This window comes from Papio anubis, chromosome 18, assembly GCF_008728515.1.
Source record: "Papio anubis isolate 15944 chromosome 18, Panubis1.0, whole genome shotgun sequence".
NCBI classification, from domain to species: Eukaryota; Metazoa; Chordata; class Mammalia; order Primates; family Cercopithecidae; genus Papio; species Papio anubis.
In genome coordinates, this window is record NC_044993.1 from 10,211,164 (window position 1) to 10,228,360 (window position 17,197).

A 17,197-nucleotide genomic window follows, 5' to 3' on the forward strand; every position below is an offset into this window, starting at 1 on the left:
GTAACAGAATTACTAGAGTCACATTGACCTGTGCAGACCATAGCCTAGATAGCTCTGTTTTGAGCTGCAGGGATCACAGTGAGGGGAATATGAGTGCTGGTAGTTCTAATGACATTGTGGCCATATCACGTCAGAATGGAAACCTCCATTCTGGCTGGGAAAAAAGGGAATGTGGCCTGTTAGATATTTGCTCCTGGATCTGGAACAGCCCATACTTAAGGTAGGGCATTTATCCCTGTTCCTGGTGTCACCAGACCCCAAAATAAAGCCAGATGTGCCATGCCCCTGCCTGCACCCCAGCCTGTGGTTCAGTGGGCAGAAGGATCACATAATTCTCTGTAATGATTCTTCCCTCAGTGGCTGCCACAGGACAGTGTGTGATTACTGTGCAGAAAAGGAAACCAGGGGTTAAACCTTAGTGGAACCCATGTCTGGTTAGATCATTTACGTTCATAATTACTTTCCGTCACCACAATGGAGTGTGTCTGGTTGTTCATTATGGGAAAAGTGATTTGCTGTGGTGTCCACATGGAGAAGGCTGTATGACTCATAGGTTGGGGCCCAGATTAGGGAATGCCAAGTCCTGGATAGGGCTGATTCAGCCTGAGATGTTGCCACTCTTCCTGACAAAACTTTAACACTCATAGGTAAGAAACATGTGCACTCAATTAGCACATAGAAGATAGATGGATGAGGCCGGGCGCGGTGGCTCAAGCCTGTAATCCCAGCACTTTGGGAGGCCGAGACGGGCGGATCATGAGGTCAGGAGATCGAGACCATCCTGGCTAACACAGTGAAACCCCGTCTCTACTAAAAATACAAAAACTTAGCCGGGCGAGGTGGCGGGCGCCTGTAGTCTCAGCTACTCGGGAGGCTGAGGCAGGAGAATGGCGTAAACCCGGGAGGCGGAGCTTGCAGTGAGCTGAGATCCGGCCACTGCACTCCAGCCTGGGTGACAGAGCGAGACTCCGTCTCAAAAAAAAAAAAAAAAAAAAAGAAGATAGATGGATGATTCTCTCAGCAAGTCGTACTCATCAATAGCAATGGAAGCTGCCATTTGCGTAGTACTCACTACATGCTAAGTACTTATGTGCAGTGTGGCATGATGACCTCGCATCTATTCTGTCTGTCTAGACACAATTCATTGCCACTTTAAAGATGATGAAATGGAGGATTATAGGAATGAAGTCAAGCTTGTAGATAACAGAGCCAGATGTCAAACTCTGTCATGCAGGATTCTCGAGTAGGGGCTTCCCAAGAGGAACCTGGCTGACTCTTTGAGAGTCTAAACTTCCACTGGTTCTGACTAGGCTCTATACTGAGGCTCTCCTTAAGGATGATCAGATTGCTTTACTCAAAGGACCTATGTCTGTATTGGGCCAGTTATCCTTGCCCTATATGTCAGCTCTCAATCTTCAACTGAAATATTACATTTATTTGTGCAGGGTTGTAAGTTCATGACGACTTCTGGATTTTTCCAAGAAAGCTGACCACACAAAGAAAAATCTTCAGGAAAATGTGGATTCAGAATAACTCAGCTTTTACACGTGAAATCTCACACACATTTTTAGATTCCTGGAAGATCCTAAGATGAAAAGAAGAGATATGAAAACTTACATTGATTCCACCAAAACACAAGCTCACATGTCAATGCACTAAAGTACCATAATGGTTTGACGCTAAGACAGTATCCAAAAGCTTTGATGGCAGAGCCCAATAAATAAAAGTAGCTACAATTGGCTCGTATGCATAGTATACAAGATGTGTTCAGTGAAGTATAGTAATTGTTTGTCATTCTGTAAAAGATAGACAGGTATTAGCTTTTATCTTCTGTAGGTGAGCCAAGAGACTTCTTAAAATAATTCAGTTTCCATATAAGACTCTAACCCCCAAGAGTCCCACACACCCATTTTGCATGCAGGGCAGATTCCACTTTTGCCCATAGGCATCAAGTTCTCCTGGACCAACTTGAAACCCACTTCTACAGAATCATGGGAGCAATGTGTCTTCAAACCAGAGGATAGAATCAAGCTCTTGTTAATGATACGGAAGACTGGAGGGAAAAAACAAATGCACAAGAATTTTCATAAGAAGAACTTAGGCCTAACCTGTGATGGAATTTATTTCTTCCCATCCACTCTGGGGCTGCTAGGAGCCACTGTGGCTGGCTGATGTAGACATATTCTCCACCAAGCCATCTCCAGTGGCCTCAGATATGCACTCACAGAAACAAGTTGCATGCACAGGGTGCTATGGTGGCCTGAGATTGTAGCGACTGTGCATTGAGAGACACTAGAAGTCGAAAAAATGGCAGGCAGGGGTGTCTTGCAGTCACATGTCCCAGATTCACATCTGCTTAGAATATTTTTAGCTCAACACATTTCTTGTCACTGAAACTGAGCATGAGCTGTCACATACAATTCAAGATAGGGCCAGACTTGACTCTGTTTCCTATTTCTCAGCAGCTAAAGGCCCACACTTCAGAACTCATTTGGGTGATTATAGGAACAATGAAGTCATGACAATTTCATCATCGGGAAGGCCTGCCATGTCTTGTAAGTGATTTGATATTTACATAGATCAGGCTTGGAAAATAAAGAACTCTCAGGAAAGATATGGACACACCTCCCTAAGTCACAGAGAAGAAAATGCTAATTGCAAGGAAGAAACCAAAGTAACACGTCCCCAAAGTTGCTCTGTGGAAGCCCAAATGTAGCTACGTTTCATGAAAAGATAATGGATGCATATCATAGCGTCATTTTAGAGATCCTCAGACTACATTAGCAAACAAAAGGCTCTGAAGTCCAGCAATTATAAAACCTTCACGGCAGGATTTCCTACGAGTCTTTGCTCATGAAAAATTTTTGTTGTTGTTGTTCAAGGAACACCTATTACCTGGAATGACTTCTAGGAAATGCTGGCCAACAAAATGGTTTGTGTTGTTGCAGACATCCAGAAAAACATTTTCTCCTAATTTGCAAGTCCTTAGAGATGACTCCAAAACAAAAGTCCTGCTTAATAGATTCTATCTGGGAATAACTAGTTCACACTGATTTTCAGAGAAAGAGCTGAGACGCTGGAGTTAAATCACACTCAAAAATAAAAGAGATCCCACTTTTGGGTATATCCCAAAGGAATTGAAATTGGTATATTAAAGAGATAGCTGCACATTAAAGTTCATTCCAGCATTATTCACATTAGCTAAGATATGGAATCAACCTAAGTGCCCATCAACAAATAAATGGATAAAAGAAATGTAGTCTATATAAACAAAGGAATACTATCAGCCTTTTAGAAATAGTAAATTCTGTAATGTGCAATAACATGGATGAACTTGGAGGATATTATGCTAAGTGAAATAAGCTAGGTAAAGAAAGACAAATACTGCATGATTCCACTTGTATGTGGAATCTAAGAAAGTTGAGTCCAAAGAAGCAGAGAGTGGAATGTTGGTGACCAGAGACTGGGGAGGGATGTAGGTGGGGAAAAGGGAGATATTGATCAATGGGTACAAAGTTTCAGTTAGACAGGAGAAATAAGCTTTAGTGATCTATTGCACAGAATGGTGACTATAATTTTTTAAATGCATCGTATGTTTCAAAATTGCTAAAAGGATAGATTTTCAATGTTTTACCAAACAAAAAAATATATATGTGAGGTGCCAGACTTGGTAATGAGACTCATTTAGTTATTTCACAAGGTGGCCATAACAAAATATCATATCATGCCTTATACTTATATACAATTAGTATTCGTAAATTAAAATAAATTTTAAAAATAAAGGAATGCCTAAAATACGAAAGAGAAGTTCTGAACTTTCTTGTGATTGCCATTCAAGTTCCTATCTCAGAAAGGAAGTCAAAACTCCAGGTAGAAGGCCAGCTGTGACCTTCAGAAAGTTCTAAGCAGGGCCTTGGTCACTGACCTTGGTTCTAAAGTTGGAAGAATAAGTTTCTAAGTCCTTTTTCCTTTCTTAACTGCAGTGTGACCTCAAACAACTTCCTTAACCTCCTCAACCCTCCCCATCCTGACCTGTAAAATGAGAAAAGTACAGTAATACCAGCAGCATCTACTTGTCTGATTCTCATGTGGATAAAAGGAGGCAACAGATGGGGAGTTCTGAGCCTGTTGTTAGCATCCATCCAATCCATGGTGGCTATTAGGACGATTGGCCATTTGGGTTACTCACCAGTGTTCCCATAGCAAGCTGCACTGAAACACTTTAAATGGTGAAATTTCATTATTTTTTTTCCTGAGCAGTGAAGAAGGTGGCAGTCAAAGTGAAGGGAAGAGGGGTTACAAGACGTGGAGGTAGTGGTGGCAACTCTGGAGAGGAAAGGAACATGGCCAAGAAGTTGGGATTTGCGCTAAATCAAGAAGGAAGAACCCAAAAGCAGCCCAGAGACTTCACAGCCACGTAAGAAAAATACAGGGGGCCAGGCACGATGCCTCATGCCTGTAATCCCAGCACTTTGGGAGGCTGAGGCGGGTGGATCACGAGGTCAGGAGTTTGAGAGCAGCCTGACCAACATGATGAAACCCTGTCTCTACTGAAAATACAAAAATTAGTCGGGCATGGTGGCCCACACCTGTAATTCCAACTACTTGGGAGGCTGAGGCAGGAGAATCCAGGAGGCAGAGGTTGCAGTGAGCAGAGATTGCACCACTGTACTCCAGACTGGGCGACAGAGTGAGACTCCATCTCAAAAAAATAAATAAATAAATAAATAAATAAAAGGACGTGACTATTGCCAAAACCAACTTGTAAAACATCACCATGAAATGTCACCAAGCTACCTACAAGATGCTGGGCATACCTTCAGGGGAAGGAAGAAACAACTATGCAACTTTCGGTTGCTTCATTTTTCTCTTGCATTTCTAGCTCAGGTTTGGTTTTGGTTTTCTGTTATTGTTATTGTTGTTGTTTTGCATTCCAAATAAAAAAATAAAATAAAAAACATTGCTATCATCCAGGCCTACAGATTTTTCAAGAATATGTAGTCTGTTCATTACTTACATTACATGGGGCCTGGGCATGCAAGCCTGAATGAAAGGAGTATTCACCTCTGCTCAGAGCCCACAAGGGGTGCTCAGATGGGCACTTGTGGGGTAGGTCAGGGCTTCACTAGTGTGTGTTTTCCAAGCCGCTATAACAAATGATGAAAAACTGGGTGCCTTTAAACAAGAGATGGAACCGAAGTGTCAGGAGCCCGTGCTCCTGCTGAAGTCCCCAGGGGAGAATCCACCCCGGCCTCCTCCAGCTTCTGGTGCTCCTGGCCTCCTTCAACTCCAGGCAGCATCACTCAAGAACACGATGAAAATAGTATTATCCGACCCATTTTACAAATTAGGAAATTAGAGTCCATATTGATTAAGCAATTTGTAAAAATGTGCATAGATGTTTAATGGTGGGAGTGGAATTTGAATCCATGCCTGAGTGGCTTTAAAGTTCATATGCCTAAGCACTAGTCCAGCTGTTCTCAAACTTAAATATGCATAATACTAACTTGGGGGAACGGATTCAACATAGGTTTCCAGCCTCAGAGGATATGAATCACTGGTGCGGACTGGAGCTTGAGGATGTTCGTTTTAGCAAGGAAGGTGATCTTGGTGTGATTCTTCAGAATTACACTCTGTACAGAAAGTTACACTGCATCCTAAGCTCACGCCCAAAGTAGGGTAACCAGCTGTCTTAGTTTGCACACAGAAAGTCTCTCACGCCAGGGAAACTGGGATAGCTGGTCACCCCACAGGCCTCACTCGAGCCTACACAAACCACTTTTAGCACAATGCCTAGCACATGGTGGACCCTTGAAAAATATTTGGGGAATGAATGAAGGAAGGAAGGAATACAGCTCCCAGTGGAAGCCTAGGGTTGACTGGCTTGGCTTCCCTGCAGCAAGAGATTTGAGGAAAACTTCAAGGGCTAACTCAGAAGGACAGCTTTGCCTGCTGCCCTGAGGAGTTGGTCACAGCCCTGGAAAAAGTGGTACCTCATCATCTTCCCATTTGTGCTGACGTGTGCAGGCGATGCTTGTCCTTAATGCAAAAAGAAAGGAGAAGAAGGCAGGAATAAATCTCTTCTGTCATGACTACTCTTCCTGCCTTTTTACTGTCCTGTCCCTAAACCCTCAACCCTCCCCTTCCCATTCTGCAGAGAGACCTGTCTACTGAGGAGTGGGAATTGAGGGAGGGACCCTGGCATTGGGAGACTGAATTCCGTTCACGCTCTGCCTCTGACCCACTGGTGCTTCTTCTTGGCAAATCAGTGAATCTATTGGGACCTGAGAAATGGCACTAAAAAGCTATGGGAATTGAGCTCCTTTCTTGATTATCTCACATGGCTGGCCTGTGGTATGTGCCATGTGGACAGGACTATTTTAAACGAGGAAGGCTCAGATAATAAAGTGCAGTTCTTTTAAACATCCATTCATTCATCATTCCCCAACACAGTGGGTGACGTGAAGGCCCTGTTCAGACCTAAGGCCAGCACTAGGCTTTTGGAATCTTACTAGTTCAGAACTTTTGATCCTTGAGGAAGACTAGCATGTAACAGATAATCACATAGACCAGAATACATAATTATGATCATGACATCATGACGTGTGCTACAGAAAAAAAAGAAGACAGTTTCATCAGACCACATAATATGGGGACCTGACCCAGTCTTGTGGTTTATGGAAGATTTCCCTGAGGAAATAACATTAAGGTGAGGTCACAGATTGAGTTGGAGTTCGCCAGGTGAAGAAAGGGTGGAATGGCATTCTTAGACAAGGGAACAGCAGATGCAAACACATTGTTATAAAGGATGGCAAAGTTTTCAATCCATCAATCTTTTTTCTCTTTCCCCTCTTGCTCCCTCTCCCCCTCCTTGTCTTTTTCTCTCCTTCTCCATATCATTCTTACGTCTTTCTTGTTTTACTTCTAATGTGGTTAATATACATTCATCTGCTTGCTATTGGTGTCGTTAAACAGATAATATTGCTGGGTCCCCAATTTGCATAAATGCTGTGGTGGACTTTCCTTCCAAATTTCCATCTCTAAGCATGCCCCCACATAAACACTGGCATTCAGTGGTGTGGAAAAAAAAAAAAATACAAGGCCACAAAAAACTCCTCATTCCACTGAGTTTTGCATTACATTGCAAATCACTCAGACATGATTTCTGGTACTGACCTTGCACCAGCTTCGAGGTGTCTTGGGCTGCTGGTGGATCCTGAGGTCTTCAGGTGGGCAAGGCAGCCACAGTTGAGTTGGTTCAGCTTGCAGATTTGGTAAAGAGCTTGGAAGACATTTCCCTGGGAGTGGAAACAAGTGGCATCCTTCCAGGAGAAACAGAACTCTTTTCACGTCGTTCGCTCTGATTCGCGCTACATTAAAATAAACCTTCAGTGTCAGCTTCTGGTGCGAGCCTCAGGACTCTTCTAAATGTATCGTCTTCACAAAGGCATTTTCACTGTTAATCAACAGAGCGCCATGGATTTGACGCTCTGGTATTGGAGTACAGGTTTTGCAGTTATTTATTTACCGAGAGGGAAACAACAGTGGTTCCATTTGCCACTCCTAAATTTATTGTCAGTCCCTCTGTGTGGTGTAAAATTGTTAGTCGTCTTCAACAGCTCTCAGAAATAAGCATTCCAAATATATTCGCCTACTGTACAAAGATGTGCTGATGCCACTCCTTGCAATTTTGCCAGAGAGGATGGGAAATAGTAGATGTAACTGGTAGGAAATGAATCTTGGAAAGAAAACAAAAACCTAGGACTTTTGCAAAGCCTATGAAATAGCAGGAATTGCAAAGGTGCTTCCTAGCATAGCCTACTTAAAAATGGCCAGGTTAATCACTACAGGCATAAAGGACAAGAGAAGGAGTGTTCCCATATTAACACAGTGGGAAAGGGCAAGAGGATGAACTTTCTGTGTAAGATGGCCCCAACCACCAATGGTCAACCAATGGTCCCACCAGTTCCTCCATTTGCATCCACTACCTGGCAACTCATACCCTTCTCTCTTCTCTGCCAAAAGAAAGAAAAATAGTCTGATATTGGCCAGAGAATAGGAATTGTGTAAACTCAAGCAATTTGGAAGTCCCCAAACCTTTCTGCCTGAGGGAGAAACTTCCCGAAAACAAACAGGAAGTGGAACAGAGGTTTGCAACTATTTTACCACCCAAGTCAAAGATGTGCTGGAGTGCGAGTGCCAAAGGTCACAGGAACTGATTGGAAAGATCTCTTCCCAACTCAGCATTCTGTAACCTCTTAATGGCAGCGTGAAATCGGCCATGATTACCAATCAGGACTAAGCTAATTTATCAGTACACTTCTGCCTAACATCTACAGTTATCCACTTCCTACCCCTAGATTAGATATCTATTTATTCATTCATTTAATTCATATATATTGAGTCCTTATTATGTGCCAGCACTCTGGAATAGGAAATCCAGTCCCCATTTTATACATGTAAAAGCTGAAGTTCAGAGAAGCGAGATGACTTGTCCAGAAACACTTAGTGCCAGCCCTCTCCCAGGCACTAGGAATACAGGATGAAAAAGACCAATTAGGTCCTTGCCTACATGGAGTTTAGATACCGTCCACTTTAAAATCTGCGTTTATTATACAATTATTCGTTTATTTTTCATTGTTAAGAAACGGCACGAAGGCATGTAGAAGAGACCAGTGGAACTTCCGATCAACTGAAAGAAACTATGTGGTCACAATGAGCGAAAGTCCTGTCACAAAAAGTAAAAGCGTTTTATATGATCTTGTGGGTGTTGCAGATGTCTAAGCGTGTGTCTGATTTTCGTTCGTTTTGCCAGTCACCCAAAAGAGTCATAGATAAGCCCTCGGGGTAGAACTCCCAGTTCCCATTTTATACATGTGAAATGGGAGTGGTTACGCCTTTAAGACGTGGGAAGCGCCAATATCACATCTTTAGGAAGTGGAATAGGAATATTGATTGACACCTGAGACCCCCCAAATGAGGCTACATATGCCCAGATGCTTTGTAAATAAAAAAGCGTTTTATAATGTCACCACTGATCGCCATAATTATTAGTGGCTGGCATTGTTATTACTACCGCATAAAAGCATAAAGTCTTCTAATACCAAACCTGAACCTGAGCTTAGCTTTCTAGAAGAAAGAACCAATGTTAAATTTTTAGGTGTTGTTGCCTCCAGAGCAGCCCTCCAGAGAATTTCCTGGGGTGGTAGGGAGGGGATGGGGGAGAAAGCGGGTTAGAAAGCCAGGATTTTCTGAGGGCCAATGTTCTGCAGTGTCTGAGATGATAAGCAGACGGAGATTCCATTAGCTCCACTGATCCAGCATTGGGCTTTAGCCAACAGCAGACCCATCACGAGACCCCGGGCCAAAGATGAGCAACAGCTGCTGGAAACCGAGGCTTCTCTCCCCATCCACACAGTAAACCACTCTTCCTAGCGAAACAAAATGTTCTCATTTAAAATTATTTATTTAGTTTTTAAAGAAAGCCATGCGAGGCATTAAAGTTGTGCTGAAGCTGGTTGTGTTCAAAAACTCCAAATGATAACAAATGTTTTTATTTTATTTTATTTTCCAAACCATACGGATGTGCCAGCTCAACGCATCACCACTTGTTTATGCCAGAGCAGCTGTCGGCACCCTGATAATGCTATATAGCATCACTCAAGCGCAGATTGCCAAACCAATGGAAATCATCTCACAAATTGAAAAAATAAAAATAAAAATAAAACCCCACTTCAAATAAGATTCCAACTGTAAACTTCTGCAAGAAAGAGGGTCGGGTAGAGGGGTGCGGAAATCCTATAAGCAGTCTTAAAATTCAGTATTGTTTTAACCAGGATAAAGTGTGACTCGTCTGGTTAATCACAACTAGTATTTGACCTTTACAAAGGTACAATTTATGTTTCATGGCCAAGTGCAATTTTGTGTTTTCTTTTTTTAATTATAACACTATGATTCAGAAGTCAGCCGCAAGAACAGAGTTTGGAAACTTGATTCCCTATAGGTTTTAGGCACTTTTTATGTATTTATTTGTTTTGACCATGAAAAAATAACCACTCATGACAGGGGTAAATTGCCAAAGACACACATCTCGGCCTGGTGTCCTAGAATCACCCGAAACCTTTATTAAAGTCAGTTCACATGTCCAGCCCCTGCGTCCTACACAGATGAGAGTAAGTTAAGCAGAGGATTACACTACAAGGAAAAGTCCTCCAGCTGGAAGGAAGCGAGCTCTGAAAGAACACATAGAACGTTGTGCTTCTGTTTGGCCTCTGTGAGCCAAAATTCTACCTGCTGCAACTTCCTTTATTGTCAATGTTTCATGCTGCAGACAGCTAGCAGGGGACTAGAAAGAAACAGGAATAGAAGTCATAGGCACAGCCCTCCAATGCAGGAGGCACTATGCATGATCTCATTCAATCCCTGACTTCAGCGAGATAAGCAAGATTATGATCATTTTACAGATGCAGGAATGGAGGCCTGGAGTGGAGAAGTCACTTGTCTAGGGTTGTTGTGAGTTGAACTATATCACCCAAAATGTGTATTGAAGTCCTAACCACTAGTACCTGTGAATGTGACCTTGTTTGGAAATAGGGTCTTCGCAGATATAATCACGATCCAAGTTAAGATAAGATTGTACTGGAATAAGGTGGGCCCTCAACCCAATGTGGCTGGTGTCCTTACAAGAAAAGGAGAAGAGGGGCCGGACGCGGTGGCTCAAGCCTGTAATCCCAGCACTTTGGGAGGCCGAGATGGGCAGATCACGAGGTCAGGAGATCGAGACCATCCTGGCCAATACAGTGAAACCCCGTCTCTACTAAAAAATACCCAAAAAAACTAGCCGGGTGAGGTGGCAGGCACCTGTAGTCCCAGCTACTCGGGAGGCTGAGGTAGGAGAATGGCGTGAACCCAGGAGGCGGAGCTTGCAGTGAGCTGAGGTCCAGCCACTGCACTCCAGCCTGGGCAAGAGAGCAAGACTCTGCCTCAAAAAAAAAAAAAAAAAAAAAAAAGAAAAGAAAAGGAGAAGAGACACACACACAGAGGCAAATGTCATGTGAGATACGGATATGTACAGAAAGAAGAGGATGGAAGGACACATGTGAACACCATGTGACAATGGAGGCAGAGGTTGGAGCAATGTGTCTACAAGCCAAGGAAAGCCAAGGATGGTTGGCAACCACCAGAAGCTAAGAGAAAGGCGTGAAACAGACCTTCCTCTAGAGACCTCACTGAGAGTGTGACCCTGCCGGCACCTTGATTTCAGACTTCCAGCCTCTAAGCTGTGAGAGAATAAATTCCTGCTGTTTTAAGCCACCTCATTTGTGGTAATTTGTTATGGCAGCCCTAGGAGATTAATACAAGGCGTTAATATGGTTCAGACATCTTACAATGACTGTATATCTTTTGCTCAAAATGAGAAAGAGAAACACTCTTGGCTGGGAGCAGTGGCTCACACCTATAATCTTAACACTTTGGGAGGCCGAGGCAGGAGAACCACTTGAGCCCAGGAGTTCAAGACTAGTCTGGGCTGCACAGTGAGACCCAGTATTTGCAATTTTTTTTTAATCAGCTGGGCATGGTGGTACACTCCTATAGTCCCAGCTACTCAGGAGGCTGAGGCAGAAGGACACTTTGAGCCCAGGAGTTTGAGGCTGCAGTGAGCCATGATCCCACCACTGCACTCCAGCCTGAATGACAGAGTGTGACCCTGTCTCAAATAAATAAATAAATAAATAAAATACAGAGAGATAGAGAGAAGCAATTTCTATGCAGGAATTTTGGTGCATTTCAAAGAATTTCAAAGATAAAGGAGAAATATATGACAGGGAATGGCAGAACTGGGAAGCCTTCTCCATAGCTCTGTTTATGACTCAGTATTGAATGCCTTCTCCACGACACATGTCTCACCAGGTATTGAGGATTCAGAGCTGAGTCCATAGGCCCTGCCTGGGAGAGCTTAGCATTCGGTTTATAATGCTGAGTAATACTGGAAATGCCAGTGATGGATTTTACAATGCAGCGAGGTACTGGAGGCATTCTCATCAGAGAACTCACCTTGGCATTAGACTTAAAAGGATGAACAAGATAGTGCATGATGGAGAAGGCACAGAAAACTGCCAAGCAGATGGAGCTCTCTGAGCAAAGGCCTAAAAGCAGAAGGTTGCCAGGTTTAGTAACAAAAGAAAACAAAATTACAGAATTCCAAGCTAAGTTTGAATTTCAGATAAATAATGAGTTTTTTTTTTTCAGTATAAGTATTTGTTATGCAATATTTGGGACATGACTTATACTAAAACAGTATTCATTGTTTATCTGAAATTCAAATTTAATTTGGCATGCTATATTTTCTCTGGCAATCTGATTGAAGCATGAACAGGAGAATTGTGTCCAGAGAACCACTAAGGGTTCCATATAACAGGGGGGAAGAAAAAAAAAAACTGAGCAAAGGGCTGGCAGGAAAAGAATCTGAAACAGCATGGGGAGACCCGGTCTTGAAAAGGTTTCCATGCCATGCTATGGCAGTCAACAGACGACATTGTGGTTAAGAACCTGAACTGTGGTGCCAGAATGCTTGGGTTTGAACATCACCTTCACTGTTTACTCATGATATAAACTGGATCCTCGGTTTACCCATCTGAAAATTAGTGATAAAATAACATCCAATCCACAGCATTGCTGTGGCAAGTAAATGAATGGGTACATAGTAAGCATTCGTCCATGCTAACTGCTATTATTGGCACTGGACACACGCTCATGTATAAAAGCAAGAAACAAATGCTACTATCCAAATCCAGATGTTATCAGAGTTTGGTAGACAAATATTGAGAGCACATACTGTGTACTTGGGATACAAATGTTTATGATGAATTCCTTGCTCTCCAGAGGTATGCGTGTGTTTGGCTACAAATTACCTAGAATACCAACTATGACAGTGGGTTCAATTATTTTTAAAGTACTTGTTACCAGCTATTATTTGTTGGTCACTGTCTACGTACCATCTCCATAGTCAAACGCAATGAAGTCTATCAACTCTGAGAAGCTCTTTACAAAATTATCTGGTTTAATTCTCATAAAAATCCAGTGATGTTGGCATCATTATCCCCAATTTATGCATGAGCTATCCAAGAATGGAGGCGGAATTGCAACAATAGGAGCTTGGATGTCAAACGTCAATGCAGGCAGGAGCTGAAGACATCTTATGAATAGAATGGGGGATGTTTAAGGCAGTATTTGATGGGAATGTAGAATTAGATCAGGTGACAGGAAGGGTGGCGATTGAGGAACAACTGCAAGGAAAGATCCCTGGCAGTGATTCACGAATTGGGGTGGTGAGGCAACATTGAGGAGAAACGTTGATTGACGCAGAAGCCATGTGTTAGCAAAGAGAAGCCCGGCATCTTCACAGGAGGGTCTCCATTGGCAGGGTGAGCAGTTTTCTGTGGCTCTGGTGATCTGCTGCAGGTTTTACAGAGAGGACAGTCAGACAGGATGCCTGAGCTGGTTCTAAATGACAATCTGGAAGGAGGGTGGGAGCCAGAAAAGTCAACCTCTTGCCCAGACTCATCCCTGGACAATGGCTTGCTCAGGTTGATTTATTTCTCTGGAACCAGTCTAGCCAGTTTGGGTGCTCTGGATTCACTAGCAGTGAGCCAAACCTGGGGATGCCCAAGGCTTGATATATCTGCTTGCCCTCCTCTCAAGGGACATGACATCATCCAAGCACCAGCATGGGTCATTTTGATAATGCACTATCTGGCCTCATTTGACAAGAAAAATCCTACCAAGGAGAAATCACACCCCAGTCCAGGGGCCTCTGAGTAGTGGGTTTAAGGAATGAAGAACCATTTTGCTCACATGAGAAATATGTGGGTCTCTTCAAAGGCGAAATGGTTTGAGGAGGAGAGCGTTCTTTGAAATCTCAACATTTAGTTAGCAAACAAGGTTTACTCCTCGTTGCATGTTGCAGTTCAGATTTTTTTCCTGGGTTTAAGACTTAAACCAATTAGTGTGAACACATAAATCTCCATGTTTTCAACGTGTTTACTGAGTGTCTATTTTGTGTTAGTTTATTGAGTACCGATTTTATGTCAGGCACTATGTTCCACTTTTACATACTCTTTGAACATTAGTACATTCTCACTTAATCCTAATGGCACCAAGTGTTATCTCTATTTCATAGATAAGAAAACTAAGATTCAGAGAAGTTAAGGGACTCATCCATGGTCAACTAAGTGATAGGGCACAAACCTTGAATACAGGTCTCTTGACCCTAACCCTTATCTTTTTACCCACTTTTTATCTTTCCAAAGGATTAAAAGACAAATAGTGTTCTTTATTTTCTAGATGATGAAAGAAGAGAACCATGGCCTGATTTTTTATTGACTCAAGAGAGAGAAAAAACCGTCTCAGAATATCCTGCTCTTCTGAACTCTATCAACTTAGAGATTCTTCCTGAAATATTCCTATTGCCAAACACACAACACACATACACACACACACAACTGAAGCTATAACAACATCTTTACTCTTTAAAAGGGTCCTGGAAACAGCTTGAAATCAAAGATGCAAATCTTTTAACACTTTGTCCTAAGAAAATATCATGGGTAAAAATCATGGCAATGGATTTCAGGTAGTGAAGTTAACAGGTGTCTCTTACTCTACATAGTAATTTTTTTTGCTAGAAGTTGCATGTAAATTGATTGTTGCTTAATTCAATGTGATTTAAAATTCACTCGCAAAACTTTAACTGAAATTAGTTCTACAGCATCTTGGTTTATAAGATGAATAGTCCTTTTGTAATCTGTGCATTTACAAATTGTGATTCCTTTAAATTGTGTTATAGGAAAGCTGTGACTATCTGCTAGAGAGGTTGATAATTTCTTTATGTTTTCCTCTTCTTGGAAACAACTCTAACTTAAAATTCGTCAATCTCAAAACATTGAGAGATGTAAGTCCTCTAAGTCTCCATGAGACACTTAATATAAACTCTTGTAAAAAAAAAATTCACCTGCAGTTAGCTATAGACATTTCAAGTTCTTGGGTCTTAGCGTTCCCATCTAAAAAAAATAGACTAAATATTCTTCTCATTAACTTACGTATCTGTCAAATGCTCTCACATCTCCCAGGCTCTCGAAGTCAGAGTTTCTGGATACAGAAGTATAACATAGCCTAGAAATGATGAAGAGACTCCTTTTCACACACACGAAAAATGATAAATTCTAACTAGGAAAGAGAAATGATAATAAACAGATTACTGGAGCCACCTGGTTTGTAGAACTTTTATTATTCAGACAAGAATGTCAAGCTGCATAGAATTTACTCATTAGGGTCCTTACTGAAGACTTAAGCTGCACCCAGAGAGGGCCAAAGAGTCCACAAAAATAGCAGCCATTCAAAGATCATCTCCTTTCATGACAAAAGCGCTCATTAAATCAGGTGCAACAGCAATGTATCTCGACATAATAAAGGCCATATATGACAAGCCACATCTAGCATCATGTTCAATGGTGCAAAGCTAGAAGCTTTTCCCCTCTAAGATCAGGAAAAGACAAGGATGCACATGGTCACCACTGCTATTCAATGTCGTACTGGAAGTTGTAGCCAGAACAGTTACGCAGGAGAAAGAAATAAAAGGCATTCAAATCCGAAAGAAAGAAGTACAATTGTCTCTGTCTGCAGAGGAGCAATAATTTGGGGTGGTAGTGCTAATGGCGATGATGGTGATAATACTGCTGATGGCAGTAGTGGTCATGGTGATGGTGATGATGGTAATAATAGCAGTTATGGCAATGATGATGGTGACGACGATGGTGGTGGTGGTAGTGATGGTGATGGTACTGGTAATAGTGATAATGATGGTGGTAATGATGATGGTGGTAGTGGTGGTGGTGATGATGATGGTGGCAATGATGGTGGCGATGATGGTGGCTGTGGTGGTGGGGATGGTGATGGTAGTTATAATAGTAGGTGTGGCAATGGTGCTGGTGAGCATGGCAGTGGTTGTGGTGGTGGTGATGGTGGTAGTAATCATGGTGATGGTGGTAGTGACGGTGGTGATGGCGATGGTGGTAGAAACAGTAGTTGTGGCAATGATGATAGTGAGAATGATGGTGTTTGTGGTAGTAATGGTGATGGTGATAGTGGTGGTGGTGATGGTAGCAATAGTAGTTGTAGCAACGATGCTGGTGATGTTAATAGTGGTGGTGGTGATGGTGATGGTAGTAGCAACAGTAGTTGTAGAAATGATTGTGGTGATGATAATGGTGGCGATGATAATGACGGTGATAGTTATTGTGGTGGTGATGTCAGCGGTGACGTTAGTGGTGGAGGAAATGACATGGAAACTGTTATTTCAATAGTCTTGGAACTAATACATACTCTCATTCACTGCCCTTGATTCATCTTCCACTCTCCTAACACTCAACCTCTAACCAGCATGCTTCTCTTGGTGTCTCCATACAACTATCCCCCTGATATAAGTCTATCTTATCATCTCCCTTTCTCGCTATTCCTCTTTTCAAATCTAATTCTCCAACCAGAGACCTCTCTCATCTGCCCGCACTGAGTCCAAATACTTTATTAGTGCCTCTGTATTTCTGCCATGTGCATGATTTTTTCTTCTCCTTTTACTCTTTTGGAATGACTTCATTCATTCTACCATCTTTTATTTACTTTCAGACCTGTCTTATATGGATACCATCATATTGGAGCAGTCCTCTTCTTTTAAATGGTCTCCAAAATTATTTGGCTATATGGTGTTTCTTTGGACTAAGTCCTAAAATGGTGAAATGTTTTCTCTTTCTGAAACTTAATGTCTGTTGTAAAGGCCTTTAGGCACTCCTAAAAGCTCCCCTCTCCTGTTCCAGAAGGCATCTGGACTGGTTTAGTCCACCTGTCCTGATATTGTGCTAAGAAACTATTACTGCATTGCATATTCTCCTTCATGTTTTCTTTTCTAAATAAATAACTGAACCAATTAGAGAATCCTAGCTCCTCCAGTACATGCAAAATGCCCTTTCTACTCTCTTCTATTAACTGAAGTTTCTTTGGCCTTGCGTCTTCTCTTATGTCATGAGTTTATACCAATACTCTGTGAATCTAGGTTTAGCATATACAGTTGTTGTCTATGCTGCACTGTGATCTTGCATATAGTAGATTCTCCTCATCCAAATATCACTTTTCAGGATGTCTGTTGGAA

At 42.1% G+C, this 17,197-nt stretch overlaps 1 long non-coding RNA gene across 2 annotated transcripts in view; it reads right to left on the reverse strand.

Moving 5' to 3' along the window:
* LOC103880566 overlaps window positions 1–17,197 on the reverse strand; it is a 76,130-nt gene that overhangs the window by 43,830 nt on the left and 15,103 nt on the right. The window contains exon 3 of one of the 2 annotated variants that reach the window (XR_002519317.2): window positions 15,096–15,168. The exons of the other annotated variant lie outside the window; for it this stretch is intronic. This is a non-coding gene — a long non-coding RNA (uncharacterized LOC103880566). The remainder of the gene's footprint in view (window positions 1–15,095; window positions 15,169–17,197) is intronic. 2 annotated transcript variants of the gene reach the window in all.